The sequence below is a fragment of the Mustela putorius genome, unplaced genomic scaffold (assembly GCF_011764305.1).
Source record: "Mustela putorius furo isolate JIRA1106 unplaced genomic scaffold, ASM1176430v1.1 tig00003858_pilon_pilon_pilon, whole genome shotgun sequence".
In the NCBI taxonomy this organism is placed as follows: domain Eukaryota; kingdom Metazoa; phylum Chordata; class Mammalia; order Carnivora; family Mustelidae; genus Mustela; species Mustela putorius.
In genome coordinates this window covers 44,893,200-44,906,471 of record NW_025422010.1, presented here as the reverse complement: position 1 = coordinate 44,906,471, position 13,272 = coordinate 44,893,200, and the positions used below count along the sequence as shown (strand labels likewise).

General features: G+C 40.0%; 1 protein-coding gene and 1 long non-coding RNA gene across 4 annotated transcripts in view; one reads left to right on the top strand and one right to left on the bottom strand.

Moving 5' to 3' along the window:
* The window catches only part of DCC (DCC netrin 1 receptor), a 1,143,668-nt gene that overhangs the window by 836,907 nt on the left and 293,489 nt on the right, over nt 1–13,272 (bottom strand). The window lies entirely within an intron of this gene.
* Nucleotides 1,739–3,420, top strand: LOC101674603. Its single transcript, XR_201166.3, has 3 exons — nt 1,739–1,985; nt 2,747–2,802; nt 3,092–3,420. It is a non-coding gene; the product is annotated as an uncharacterized LOC101674603 (long non-coding RNA).

The following is a 13,272-nucleotide window of genomic DNA, read 5'->3' as shown; positions in this document are numbered from 1 at the left end:
TAATAAGCAATTAATCACACAATTGATAACCTAATTTTATACCTAAAAGCCAGCGGTTTACAGAAAAGCAAACAAGCGGTTAGTTATCCTATCTGTCTACTAGGGGAGGGGTCTTTCTAGGAGAGGGGTCTTTCATCTTTTAAAAAAGTTTTCTTTTACATGTTAGGTGTTCAGATTAAAAGCATAGCTCATCCTGAATGTGAACTTCTTTTTTTTCTTTGTCTTTAAGATTTTATTTACTTATTTGAGAGGGTGAGAGAGAACAGGAGTGGGGCGTAGGGGCAGAAGCAGAGGGAGAAGGGGACTCCCTGCTAAGCCAGGAGCCCAAGCTGGGGCTCAATCCCAGGGTGCTGGGATCATGGCCTGAGCAGAAGGCAAATGTTCAGCCAACTGAGTTATCCAGGCACCCCTGAAAATGAACTTTTGCAGAAGAGATCCTCTCCAAATCCAGTGGAAGTGACACGTCACAACAGGCAAATGGCGAGATACTAATGAGTTATTTTCTTTTTCCAAATTTTGTTAGAATAATTTGAATGAGTAAAGATACTATTAACAGTAGATAGTGTCTGCATAGACAAAAATAAAAATAAAAAAAATTTTTGAACTGTACTAAATATCTGACTGTCAAAATCTCAGGTCATAGATATATATATATATTTTTTTCCTTTTTATAGTCATTTCTGTTTAAAGACTGCTTCTGTGCTTTGCCATACTCCAAATCAGTATAAAGATGAAAGCAAACCCCTTAAGAGAACAAATTCCAATACTGCTGTGTGTTTACCAAAACTGAAGATCAATCATTGCATTTAGTGTTAGATCTAATAAGTACCAGTCACATACTGGAAAAACAAAATCTATTGTTACTTTCTAGGGCTGTTCTTCTATTCTCCTTGTATGGAAACCTCACCATGCTTTCGAATGAGAGAATTAAATATAAGTGAAGTATATAAATATTTTCAAACTAATGGTGGATTAATTTGAGTAAGTCAATGTCTGAGGAACAAAGCATATGATTTAATTCTTCTTTGGTAATTCCAGTGTCCTAAATAAAATGTCAGTTTCACAGCAGGGAAAGGAATGGCTCTCTCCCAATATAAACAAGAAATGCTTGTTTAGCTGCTGTTGATTTACATGAGAAATTAGACTTTTGACTTCCCTATATTTGGCTGACTAAACTTAAAGTCTGTACTAAGCTATAATTATCAAATGTCACCTAGGCATAAGCTACTTTATCCTTACAATATCCTTTGATATTGCCACATCACTGAATATATGTAGCTATTGTTTTTCAATGGATGGTATAAATCAGACTCCGATTATCTAAACAGTTACAATTCACTAACTTCTGGATGACATCCAAACTCTTCAAGCACATCTGCTCCACACACCAGAAAAATGTACAGCAACTAGTGCAGCACAATTCAACATAACAATTTAAATATTTTATATAATTAATGATATGTAATTAAACTTAATGTAATTACATTTGGGTTCTCTGAGGTAACTATTTTACAATTAGCGTTTCATCAACAAATAGCTTTTCTGAGGCACCGTGCAGCTCTTCCTATAGAAACAAGCCATACCCAGAAGTGTCCCCGTTACAGTAAATAAATTGTGGAGCAAAACCAAACACTCTAGCTCATCAGCCCCCAGCTTTTGATTATGTTAGAAACAAGAGGGCTTTACCTACCAAAACCACACATCAACCTAAATGTTAATAGCTTTGCCTTTCAGCTTGCTGGCAGTTGGAAAAGGGACAAGAAGGTCCAACCACTAGATGGCCTTTCTCATAACTGTATAAGCACAGTCAATTACCTAGAAGTTCATAAGGAGAAGTCAATGTCCTATAGTCATGCCTCAACGAGACCAATAAAACTGTCTACTAGTCTGCCTTTCTTCTCTGGGTCAGGAATTTGATGAGGAGCTGGTGGAGGAGCAACATCTGAAAGGCTCATCTGTCTTCAGTGATGGAGGAAGGACATCAAGTAAGTGTTGTATCTGAAGAAAGTCATTCCATACCCTTGGCTCCATTAAACTGATGCCCACATCATGGAGCCATGGTGATAACAAGGAGAGAGGACCACTAGGATTTTTGCTTTGAAACATTTGGACCACTGAACTGATTTATAGAGAAGATAGATGATTTTAAAATATGTTCTCCCCCCAAATCTGAGTTCAAAAGAATTGGAACAAATGGGTTCTTTCTCTCACGCAGAAGGCTCAATTCTGTAGCTGTCTAGAATCGCTCTCTAGACTTCATCTTCTGAAACCCACTGTGCCTCTGGAAGGAATCCAGTTCTCTCTTCCACACATTCCTTTCTCTCGGGCTTCTCCAGCTTGTCCATGCCAGAGATTAAGTTTCTTTTATTTCTTTCCTTTAAGGATTTTTATTAATAGCAAAACAATACATGTCCACAGTAAATGTCAAATTAAACTTCTAGGCTATGATAATAAAACAACCATCTGCTGACTAGCCCTGCTCAGATAAAAATGATACTTTCAGGAGTGACCACATTCAATTCTTATTGATTCTTTTCTCATTCTAAATAAAACTATTATTTCTTGATTTTTTCCATTTTAAATATTGTTTAGTGACTTTCTACTATGGAAAGTAAGAATGTAGGGGACTTGTTTTGAGAACTGTCTTACCCCATCTAAAACATACTTCTCCTCTTACTTTCTTGCAATATAAATGAGGTATAATTTAAAAATACATTAAACATTAATATTATGATGTTCATTATAGGGTCACATAGTGTGCAATGATTATGCTTTCCTTCACAAATTTTAACTTCAGCTAAGGTAAGTATATTTTTTACTTGCCTAATTTTCTTTCTTTTTTTTTAAGTTAACACTTTATTTTTTCAGTTAACATATAATATATTATTTATTTCAGAGGAACAGCTCTGTGATTCATCAGTCTTACATAATGCCCAGCACTTATAACATCACGTGCCCTCGTTAATGTCCATCACCCAGTTACCTCATTCCTTCCTCTCCCTCCCCTCCAGCAACCCTCAGTTTGTTTCCTAGGATTATTTGTGTAATTTTCTATGCAATTTTCATTAATTAACCCTCTAAACTCTTCCAGAGAACTACAGCGATTTTTCCAGTAAAGGTGAACACACTGGGGGCCATTAAGAGGTGTCACAACTGTCCATTCCAGCCTTGACAGCCTGCCTCTCAGCTGTCATCTGAAAGCTCTCCTCCTAGCACGCACTGTCCAGAGAATTCCCTTTGCATCTTTTCTGGATCCTGAGGCTTCTCCCTCCCCCGACACATACACTCCTTGGAAGAAGCACATTCTTCAGTAGCTTTGTGAAAAAAGAGTCCAGAGGAGGTAAAATTTTTGAGAAATAAATGTTTAAGAACACCTAAAGTCTATTTGAAATTTGACTGCACATAGAATTCCACTTTGGAAATCAGTTCTCCTAATTCACTGAATGTATTCCTTCAGTGTTTTGTCAGCGCTGCTATTCAGAAGTAAGTGTAAACTTTGATTTCTTACTCTTTAGATGTGAACTTTTATTCTTTTCTTTCTGGGCATGTTTATCCCTGAGGTATTTATCCCCAAAGTTCTAGAATATCATCATTATGTCCCCTTGGGGTGAATGTTTTCTCATTTATTGTGCTGTGCACTCAATATGCCCTTTCAATCTGGAAATCCATGCCTTTCTTGAATTATTTATTTTACCATTTCCTCCCCCTCTGCTTTCTGGATTTCATGGTTGGGAACTGCTATTATTTAGAAGTTGACTGTCCTAGAACAGGGTTCTCAAAGTCTAGTCCAGACCAACTGCATCTACATCAGTTGAGAACCTGTTGGAACTCAGACCTTCTAAATCAAAAACTCTACCTGAGGGGCACAGCAATCTCTGTGTTAAGAAGCCCTCCAGGTGATTCTGACGCAAGTTATAGAATCACTATTTCAAACTCACCCTCTAATATTTCTTATTGTTGTTTTTCCCACCTTCCACATTTTTTGTCTTTTCATCTCTTTGTGAGGAACTTCCTCAACATTATCCTCCAATTCTTCCATTGCATTTTTCATCCCTTCTATCAGAAATACCAGGTTTTAATTTCTGAGTAACATGTCTTATTTTTTATAAGTTTTCCCTCTTACTTGATAACTGAGTGTTCTTGTTTTATGGTTGCTTTATATCTTTTCTTTCTCAGAATATTAATTTAAGTTTTATTACACTTGTTTTAAGATTTTTTTTGCTTCCTGAATGGTTTTGGGTTCTTTTGAATTCCTTTCTATTTGCTGCTTTTGTATTCTTTATTTTAGAAGATTTTATGTATTTGGTGATTCTTAGATATCTGTATCTATTTAAAAATGAATAAATGAATAGATAGATAGATAGACCTTCTGAAAACCTTGTGTACACAAATGGGGTATGTCAACTATAAGCTTCCCTCTAGCTCTTTGGTAGACAACTCCTAAGTCAGCACCTTGAATCTTTTCCTTTGGGCAGAGCAATTTCTCAGACAGGCATTCTCTAATTTTGGTGGGTGGGTGGGGTACTGTGGAAACATTCCATTTGCCAATATGAGAAGGGCCAAAAGGATGGGGAGGTTGTGAGATATCACCATCCAGTTTGCAGACCTTTTACCTAATCCCTCATTCCCAGTACAATATCTCATCCCCACTCCACCATTTGTTTTGGTGAACCCTAAATGCTGATCCTCTCTGATTTAATCTCTCTGGGAAGTGGGGGTATCCCCTCTTTTGCTGCAGCTGCGGAAATTGAATTGCTCTGCTCTATGGGATCTTAGAGAGTCTGTAGGTTTAATGTTCCATATTCAGTCCACTCATTCTACTTGCACTCTGTTTTCTTATGCACCTCCACCATCAAAGTCACCTGTTGCCTTGATTCCTGAGCTTTGCTGAGGTTCCTAGGCCACTCTTGCTTGTTTAGCATTAAGTCATTATTTGTTCCAGGAGGGTTTGCCTGATGGCTAAAGGAAAGAACCTTGCTCTCTCAGCCTGAGTGAATGTCTGGTTGCACAAACTCAAATCTGAAATATGATGGTTAAGAAAGACCCTCAAGGTAATATTGATTTTGTTCTCCTTTATACATAATTGAAGTCACAGCTTTTCTACCTTGACCCTGGGGTCACCCAGGTGACCCTCAGATTCCCCTTAGTCTCTTTTTGACTCCATGGCACTATTAACTTGAACCAGAGCAATACAGTCACGTGGGTGATTTACAGTCCATATTGGTTCAGGTGCCTCCCAGAAGCAGGCAATCAGATAGTGTTTCTGCTTTACCTTCCTGTCCTGGTGGTTTGATTGGTCTTTCCATGGGTTTTCCCTTCACAACATTTAGTTGGGGAGTGGGGGAGGTTGGAAGAGGAAGGGGATTAGGATAGAAGCATGCATATAAAAGCAAAATATTTATGGAAATCCCGTTTTTTGCCCAGCAAAAACATACTAATTGAGCAACTATGGGAAAAGATGGAGCAAAATAATTGATTTGTTTTTTCCTCCTTTTTCCTCTTTAAAACACAAGTCTACTAGGGGAGCCTGGATAGTGCAGTCGGTTAAGTGTCTGACTCTTGGTTTTGCCCCAGGTCATGACTCAGTGTCCTGAGATGCAGCCCCACATGAGGCTCTAAGCTCCGTGCAGAGTCTGGTTGAGATTCTGTCTCTATCTCCCTCTGCCCCTCCCCCTGCTCACTCTCTCTCTCAAACAAAAAACCCAAGTCTACTAATACAGTGACAGATCAAGTAAAAGTGTGGTGTGATGGACTAGAAAGAACACTGAGGTGGGACTCAGGAGAACTGGGTCCCAGTTCTCTGCCATTGACTGGCTAGTCAAGATCTAGAAGACAAGAATGTCTGGATCCCTTCCAAATCCTCATACAACCCAAAATGTTTAAGACTCAGGCAAATCATTTAATCTATGTATTTCATGGGTCGAATCTGCAAAACAGGAATGACAGACTACAAAATACCAAATAAGTCTTCCATTTGCTCTTTGCAACCTGTGAATCATGAGTCCCTGGTGTGTACCCATTATCAGTGGTTACGCTGGTTGGGGTGAAACTCTATTGTTGTAAGGCTTCGGGTACCCCTTTCCATTCTACTTTATTTTTTTTAATTATAATTTAACTTTAAAAAATTATTCTAAAACAAGAAATATATTGGGTTCAGTGGTCCAAAAGCATGTGTGGAGCTTTAGTGAAAGCCTAAGTGGAGCATAATTGGGAAGCTAAATTATTTAATACATTCAGAGCTCAGGGCATCTGCACATGTTCAACAATTGAACTTGTTTCGGCCTGGTTCATTTGGTTCCTGACTCTAGGAGTTCTTATCAAAATGACTTCTTAGATTAAAAATTTAAATAGCTTCAGTCGGTGAAGCATTGCATAAACACAAATAAAAAGTGGTACCTTGGGAGAAGGCAACTAAGCTTTGTCACCACTAAAGATTCACTCAGAGAGGCGCCTGGGTGGCTCAGTGGGTTAGGCCACTGCCTTCGGCTCAGGTCATGATCTCGGGGTCCTGGGATCGAGTCACGCATTGGGCTCTCTGCTCAGCAGGGAGCCTGCTTCTCTCTCCCACTCTGCCTGCCTCTCCATCTACTTGTGATCTCTGTCTGTCGAATGAATAAATATAATCTTTAAAAAAAAAAAAAAAGATTCACTCAAAGTCACTGCATGAAATGTTCTGTGGGCCTGAGCTAGGGAAGGTAATCAGCAGCTTCCTCCAGGCAGTAACATTAGGTAACTTGGTCCTATTTCTTTTCCTTATGTAGTGTCCTAGAGGGTAACATTTTGGCATTTTAGATTATCATTCACTCTGCAAGTGGGAGGTCTATTTTTAAAACGTGAACATCAATTCGTTAATTTGTAGTTACTTCATGGACGAAGCTAGTATCTGGCTGTGGTCTAACCACTTGGCTGATGGTCATTTGTTCTAGGTTCACCTTATCATCCTGGCGGGTAGTTAAAGGGAGATAGGAAGGTAGATTCTGGCAAACACTCAAATGCCAGATGTTTATCAGGCGTGGACAATTGCCACAGGCTAAAACAGCTTCATTTTTGAGAGAGTTCTTTTAGTTGGTACATTACCATCAAGGTACTCTTTCAGTTTGCAAGCAGACACCCACCTACTTTTGAAGAACTAGTAATGCATTATACTGAGTAAGGGATGTTGATTTAACCTCCCTAATGATTCAAGGTGCTAGTAAAAACAACCCATAGGATAGTCAAGTCTATAAATGTCACTTAGATGATCATATACCAACAGAAATATACTCTTAAGTGTGGCGCCTGGGTGGCTCAGTAGGTTAAGCATCCGACTCTTGATTTGGGCTCAGGTCATGATCTCAGGGTCCTGGGATGGAGCCCTGCATCAGACCCAACACCAAGTGCAGAGCCTGCTTGGGATTTTCTCTCTCCCTCTGCCACTCCCCGCTCCCCCACTCTCTCTCAAATAAATAGATAAAATCTTTAGAAAAAGAAAAGAAATATACTCTGAAGCAGTAATTAGTCTTGTCCCGAAAGGATGGTATAGGTAACCTTTTTTCACCTTTTCTGTTCCCAATTCCTCTACAGAAAAACACATGTAAAGACAAAACAAAACTCTGCTACAGTTACTTCTCACTGAATGGAGTCTACTGACCTGAAGCAGAAGATGTGCAGAACTAAAGTGATGAGAAGTAACCTTTTAACCCCATCATGCTTCTCAGATTAATTAGGAAACAGAACTGTGTAATCATGACAGTGTAGAACTAGAAGGTGAGAAGAAGATCGCTTTCAAGTTCTGGGTCACTGACACAAATGGAAAGTATTTAGCCTTTAGGTGTGAGTACTTAAATGCTTCTGAATCAGAAATGGTGAATGGGGCCCATGCTGTGCTAAGGTCAATCAGATAAAACGCTGTATGTAAAGATAAAGAGTATACGTATAAGGGTTTGGTTATTGGATCATCCACTCAAAAACATAAGCCAATGACTACATGAGCCAAAGCCCCTTCGACATTAATTGCAACTTGAATGAAAACTCCGAGGATGAAACTTGTCATGGCTTCGGTCTCTGTGAGAGGAGATGCATTGGCAAGAAAACAATAATTGGGGCCTCACCCGAACGAACGCTCCTACCTTCCCCATAAATTTATTTTGTGACACTAAAAAGTATTCAGTTTTACTTTCCTCTGTAATGGATAACTCAAAATCAAAGTCATCCCATTCTGCACATCGGAAATACTCAGTGAGTGGGGCCTCTCTTACGTGGCTGAGAATTAAAGACAGAACCTAGGCAAAGAGATTCTAGGCAAAGAGAATCAGGAGTGTAGAATTATGGGATGATCAGGCTGGGAGTGTGATGAATAATTGGTTCTTCCACCATTTTACACCGAGAGAGGTTATGTGATAGGCAGGGGCTTTCCGCTAGTACAAATCCAGTTCATCAAGCACAATATTTAGGATTCCTGACAATAAGGATAAAGAAGACACAGTCCCTACTCATGAGGTGGTCTCACTCCCATGCAGAAACTGATGTATAAACACAGAATTACAATGCAATCTCTCTAGCCAAGACGGGATTAGGACATGCATCTCTTGGTTTATCAGTGGCATTTACATCTACCCAGCTGTCTCTAATACACTGAAACTTGGCCTTAAGTGAAACAGATCTGTTTGAAGCAAGAGAGGCAGATTGCAGTGAAAGAAAACTTCACATCACTTCAGGCACATTGCAGGTATCCGTGAAAAACGCTGGAGCCCGGCTGGTTAAAATAAAACCCTGACTGTTAATATAATACCGTGATCACCTGCACTGAGAAAAACTTGACCCTCGCCGAGGGGGCCCTTGGAAAATTCTTTCTAGTACAGAATCCCAGGAAGTGTTTCCAGCTAGTGCTGAAATGCAGCCACCACCATGTGGTGAAATCCAGCAGCATAATCTCCACGAGCAATCCTCAGACCAAAAGAAGTCAGGAGGAGAAGGGACACAGCCAGTGGGAGCATTCGTGTGGAATAAAAACTGCATTTGGCACTTGCTTCACACACGCTGTGGGGAACATCAGAGAGAGTGTGGCACCGTGAATCACGCACGGGTCTCAGAGCACAGCCCGGTTTCTGTCTCAGCATAGACGTGCTCTTGTTCCCTAATACCGGGTCACTCACTTTATTCTCCTATTTTGCCTTCTCTCTATCAGTGCATAAGGGAAAAAGACAAGCTCTGATGGGCATCAGACCCAGCCAGCCTGCATCCTCTGCATTTCACCTTCTATAAATAAGATGGGCACAGAGTAAAGAGTTTCTAAGTCTCTCCTCAAAAGACAGTCATGACAGGACAGTGGGAGATCTGAGAGATCTGAAGACGGCATCTCTGGTCCTCATGTACGGGGGCGTGTATTTTGATTTTTTTTTTTTTTTTGGTAGTACTAAGAATGGATTTCTCCTTTAAATGTTAATCTCTTAATACCATCCTCTTGGGAAATCCTTGGGAGTCAATGATGGTGCTTATAATTAATAATAGGAATAGAAGGAAAGATGAAGAAAAAAATAACAGGCTATATGTGCAACAAAGTTCAAGGCCCTGGCCTTATTTATACTATATTCTTATCAAAAAGATCCTCCAAAGCATGTGCCTCAGGGTCAGGATTGTGGTTAAATCTCCTTGTGGACCCAACTTAGAGGGCAGCACTAGAAACTGCTTCTACTTCTCTTTTCATGTGCACAGATGCTGCTCTGTGTTTGACAAGGGACCACAAGGGAGACAAGAAAAAGGCCATGATCTCCGTGAGGACAATGTGTGGTGCAGTAAATGGGAGAGGGGCTTTCAGCTGCCATGTCTTGGAGGGACTAAGGAATGAAGGGAAGCAGTGACAATACCTTCTCTGAATATTAATTTTACGAGGTGAGTTAAGCTCACACTGGGCACCATGGCGTATGGCAGAAAGAGATCTCCCTCCAGTGGCCTGTGGACGTCCCAGAGAAAGCCACAACACAAGGACACGAGGGAGATTATTTCTGAAGGTAGGTCTGTGAGGTCTTTCTTGGGGATATCAGAGTCTTGGGGTGCTTCAGTGCTGTGTGCTCTAAAGTCGTGTGCTCCTAGGAATGTAAATGTCCCAGAGGCCTAAAATGAGATAAAATAAGATGGAATTTTGCCATGACATCATTTGTACCACCCAGTAGGTGCAGCCATGTCCCATCTGTATTATAAGAGTCAACATGCAAATGCCCAGCTGCGTGGTCAGGACAACTGGGATAAGATGTTTAAACTGAGAGACAAATTCATTTTAGGACAGTCTGTAGAAGCCTCATGGAGGTGGTGGTTCTTGAATCAGAGCCTAAGTTTGAATACAATTCAAGTAACTGTGAGAGAAGAAAGGAATACCAGAGCAACGCCAACAGGGTAAGTAAAGGCACAGATATAAAGGGAATTAGATATCTGGAAGCACCTGTCCTGAGTACAGGCTGTGCGCCGGATCAGCCTGGGAGATGGAATCGCCTTGGTAGAATAAGAGAAGACACAAAGCTGCCAAAGGAACACCCTCGATCCATCTCCACTCTCTTGGGCGTCTAGTGCACGCTTCATACAGAAACCCGGAAAAACATCCCCATAGACATGCGTGGAGAGAGGACATATTTATTCTCTTTTGCCAGTGGGAAATTGCAGGTACAAGGAAAATCACTCACCCACCCAGGATACCGGCCAAGACCCCACTCAAGATCAGAACCTGGGTCCCTCTCTTGACATTTTTGCAATCAGTTCTTGCTACCTGTTGTATGAGAAATGTACCCTGTCCCAAAAGTCTATTGCAAAGAATTCTGTGGCTTGATAGCCACTTAGTAGTTTATTCATCACCTTAGGAAAGTAAGCTAGTAATTAGGTGGACTAATTTCACACATTGTATTTTACTCTGTACATGTATAATGTATAATATATAAAGCATAGCAAGGACTATATAATATACAATGTCTAAAATAGCACATTATATTGAAATATTTTATATGGCATAATAAATACATATTGTATATAATACACTATACATTCTATATATACTTTATATATATTATATAGATTTACAATATTATAAAATATGTAATACATAGATACTTGTTTTATAAAGATATAATACACTGATATATATAACTAAATATGCATGTATATATATTTAATGAAGGGACATGTGGGGCAGAAGCCAATTTAGCACTTCAAAAAAGCCTATTTATGCAAAAAATTCTAGGAATATACCCTATTTACAGGGACAAAGTGACTAAATAGAAGCGCATCACTGAAACTTCTTGAAGAAATGTGTTTTAGGGCATCTGGGTGGCTCAACCATTAAGCATCTGACTTCAGGTCAGGTAGGATCCCAGAGCTCCACAATAGACTCCTTGCTCAGTGGGAAGCCTGCTTCTGCCTCTCCCACTCCCCCTGCTTGTGTTTCCTCTCTCGCTGTGTCTCTCTCTGACAAATAAATAAAATCTTTTTTAAAAATCAGTTTTATTTTGTTTTTAAGAGCTATTTTAATTTTCCTGCAAGATAAAACTTAATTTTATTAAGTCCTCATTGAAGAAAAATTTTAAAACTTTCATTTTTTATACCATGCACCTCTGCTTTTGAAAATAAATAATGAAACTATATATAAAACACAGATTCTATAGGCTATTTTTAAACACTGTCTTAAATAAAAATGAACATTTGTTTCATTTTGTTTAGAAGATTTTCAGTAACAGGTGAAGTAGAATAATATCGTTCCTTCCATGGCTCAGAGAAGACACTGACTCAAACTACAGAAACTACTGTCCATTTCCTCCAGGTCACAGGAAAGGAAACTTAATCTTTTTTGTTTCAAAGGTTCCACTTAGATCCTGCCATTTTCAATGAAGGTAGGAAATGCTACAGCTCAATTGTTCATTTGCCAATGCATTGAATGAGATAGGTCTCACCTCCTTTTAAGAAGGCCAGACTCAATGTTCATCCACAATAAGTAGACTCACCAAATCCCTGGTGTCTCATTTCCACCAAGCAGAATTGTGCTTGAATAAATTTTAATTTACTCTTCTTGGTCTATGTTCTCCCCCTCCCTTTAAATATATTATATGCATATAAAGGCAGAGTGGTTGTTTAAAGGTGTAGGTGATTAATGGATGAATGTGAGAAGGTGCAGATTCAACAATCAAATATGGCACGCTTGCCTTTAGGAACACTTCAGTTCCACAATTCAGCAGGGACACATTTATTTTTGTAGTCTTGCATGGAGTAGTTAAGGCTGGGTGGTTTCTATTCATGGCAGCTGCAGATAAACAAGAAAAGCATGACATCATTTGTACCACCCAGTAGGTGTGGCCATGTCCTGTCTGTATCACAAGAGTCAATGTGCAAATGCCCAACTGCCTGGTCAGGACGACTGGGATAGGATGTTTAAACTGAGAGACAAATTCGTTTTAGGACAGTCTATAAAAGCCTCATGGAGGTGGCGGTCCTTGAATCGAGTGATTCAAGAATTGAATTGAGTGAAGCAGGTGGAATAGACCCCTTTGCTAAAAAGAGGGGGTCTTGTCTTAGTCTTACAGCAACATGAAGCACTTTCAAGTTATTGCAGAAACTTTCATGCCTGAAGCACAAAGCTTGGAGTCTCTCACAATTTAACCCTGAACAGATGAGGAGGTACGTTATGGGTTGAAGTGTGTCCCTGATATGTTGAAGTCCTCAGACTTCATAGAATCTCAAAATATGACTCTATTTGGAGACAGAGCCTTACAGAGCTATGAAGTTAAAATGGGCTGGCCTAATTCAATCTGGTGTCTGTACAAAACGATGAAATGTGGACACAGAGACATGTGTGCGCATAGGGATGTGTGTGCACGAGAGACCACATGAGGCCCTGCGAGAAGGGGCCCATCTGCTAGAACAAGGAGAGGGGCCTCAAAAGAACATGCTGCCAATACCTTGTTCTCAAGACTTCTAGCCTCCAGAACCATGAGATGAGAAAGCTCTATTGTTTGCGTCATCCCGCGGGTGGCGCTTTGTTGTAGCAGCCCTTGTACATTAAGATGGGGTGAAAGGTGATGCTTCCTGCCCTGTCCCTCACTGCCATTACCCTCATCCATGATGATGGTTCTTTATTGGCTCTAATCACCACTAAATTAAGTATCTGTTAGCTACTTCCCCTTCCCCAAGCTCTATTGCTTCATGATTGCCCTTGTGATTAGATATTTTGTCCCTAACCAGACTGCCCACAACTCCAAATCACAGACCCTCTAATGGTTTTCAGTAGCAAGAATTGGTAATGTACTGGGGTACCTG